The sequence below is a fragment of the Triticum urartu genome, chromosome 5A (genome assembly GCF_056163025.1).
Source record: "Triticum urartu cultivar PI428250 chromosome 5A, HENAU_Tu73, whole genome shotgun sequence".
Lineage (NCBI taxonomy): Eukaryota > Viridiplantae > Streptophyta > Magnoliopsida > Poales > Poaceae > Triticum > Triticum urartu.
Genome location: NC_141877.1, coordinates 508,648,693 through 508,651,474, shown reverse-complemented (window position 1 = coordinate 508,651,474; position 2,782 = coordinate 508,648,693).

Sequence of the window (2,782 nt, the reverse complement as noted above, 5' to 3'; positions counted from 1 at the left end):
TCATGTGATTAAGACTCAATGAGTTCTGGGTTTGATCATGCTTTGCTTGTGAGAGAGGTTTCAGTCAACGGGTCTGCAACATTCAGATTCGTATGTACTTCGCAAATTTCTATGTCATCTTGTAGATGCAACTACTATGCTACATTTGGAGCCATTACAAATAATTGTTCTACTTGGAGCTATTCTAAATTGTTGCTCCATTATACGTATCCCGTATCTCTACTCAGAGCTATCCGGATAGGTGTTAAGCTTGCATCGACGTAACTCTTTACGCCGAACTCTTTATCACCTCCATAATTGAGAAACATGTCCTTATTACTCCAAGGACAATTTTGACCGCTGTCTAGTGATCCACTCCTGGATCACCTTTGTACCCTCTTGCCAGACATGTGGCAAGGCACACATCAGGTGCGGTACTCAGCATGGCATACCGTATAGAGCCTATGACAAAAGCATAGGGGACGACATTCGTCCTTTCTCTTTCTTCTGCCGTGGTCGAGCTTTAAGTCTTAACTTCATACCTTACAACTCAGGCAAGTACTCCTTCTTTGACCGATCCATCTTGAACACCTTCAAGATCATGTCAAGGTATGTGCTCATTTGAAAGTATCATTAAGCGTTTTGATCTATCCTTATAGATCTTGATGCTCAATGTTCAAGTAGCTTAATCCAGGCTTTCCATTGAAAAACACTTTCCAAATAACCCTATATGCTTTCCAGAAATTCTACATCATTTCTGATCAACAACATGTCAACAACATATATTCATCAGAAATTCTATAGTGCTCCCACTCACTTCTTTGGAAATACAAGTTTCTCATAAACTTTGTATACACCCAAAATCTTTGATCATCTCATCAAAGCATACATTCCAACTCCGAGATGCTTACTCCAGTCCTTAGAAGGATTGCTGGAGCTTTGCATACTTATTAGAATCTTTCAGGATTGACAAAACCTTCCGGTTGTATCACATACAACCTTTCCTCAAGAAAATCATTGAGAAAACAATGTTTTTGACATCCTATCTGCAAGATTTCATAAACAATGCAGTAATCGCTAATATAATTCCAACAGACTCTTAGCATCGCTACGAGTGAGAAAGTCTCATCGTAGTCAACTCCTTGAACTTGTCGAAAAACATCTTAACGACAAGTCGAGCTTTCTTGATGGTGATACTTACCATCATTGTCCGCCTTCCTTTTAAAATCCATCTGTACTCAACAGCCTTACGACCATCGAGCCGTTCTTCCAAAGTCTACACTTTGTTTTCATACATGGATCCTCTCTCGGATTTTATGGCCTCGAGCCATTTATCGGAATCCGGGCCCACCATCGCTTCTCCATAGCTCGTAGGTTCATTGTTGTCTAGCAACATGACTTCCAAGACAGGATCACGTACCACTCTGAAGTAGTATGCATCCTTGTCATCCCACGAGGTTTGGTAGTGACTTGATCTGAAGTTTCATGATCACTATCATAAGCTTCCACTTCAATTGATGTAGGCGCCACAGGAACAACTTCCTGTGCCCTGCCACACACTAGTTGAAGAGACGGTTCAACAACCTCATCAAGTCTCCACCATCCTCCCACTCAATTCTTTCGAGAGAAACTTTTCCTCGAGAAAGGACCCGATTCTTGAAACAATCCCTTATTGCTTTCGGATCTGAGACAGGAGGTATACCCAACTTTTTTTGGGTGTCCTATGAAGATGCATTTATCCGCTTTGGGTTTGAGCTTATCAGCCTAAAACTTTTTCACATAATCGTCGCAGCCCCAAACTTTTAAGAAATGACAGCTTAGGTTTCTCTAAACCATAGTTCATACGGTGTCATCTCATCGGAATTACGTGGTGCCCTATTTAAAGTGAATGTGGTTGTCTCTAATGCCTAACCCATAAACTATCGTGGTAATTCGATAAAAGACATCATGGTATGCATCATATCCAATAGGGTGCAGTTATGATGTTCGGACACACCATCACACTATGGTGTTCCAGGCTGTATTAGTTGTGAAACAATTTCCACAATGTCTTAATTCTATGCCAAACTCGTAATTCAGATATTCATCTCTATGATCATATCATAGATATTTTATCCTCTTGTCACGACGATCTTTCAACTTCACCCTGAAATTACTTGAACCTTTCAATAATTCAGACTCGTGATTCATCAAGTAAATGTACTCAACATCTACTCAAATCATCTGTGAAGTAAGAACATAACGATATCCACTACACGCCTCAGCACTCATTGGACTGCACACATCAAAATGTATCACTTCCAACAAGTTGCTTTCTAGTTCCATTTTACTGAAAAACGAGGCTTTCAGTCATCTTGCCCATGTGGTATGATTTGCATGTCTCAAGTGATTCAAAATCAAGTGAGTCCAAACGGTCCATTTGCATGGAGTTTCTTCATGCATATACACCAATAGACATGGTTTGCATGCCTCAAACTTTTCAAAAACGAGTGAGCCCAAAGATCCATCAACATGGAGCTTCTTCATGCATTTTATACCGATATGACTTACGTGGCAGTGCCACAAATAGGTGGTACTATCTTTTGGCATGAACATGTGTATCACTACGATCGAGATTCAATAAACCATTCATTTTAGGTGTAAGACCATTGAAGGTATTATTCAAATAAACAGAGTAACCATTATTCTCCTTAAATGAATAACCGTATTGCGATAGACATAATCCAATCATGTGTATGCTCAACGCAAACACCAATCTCGATGGTAGAGGGAGCGTACGATATTTGATCAACCTTGGAAATAC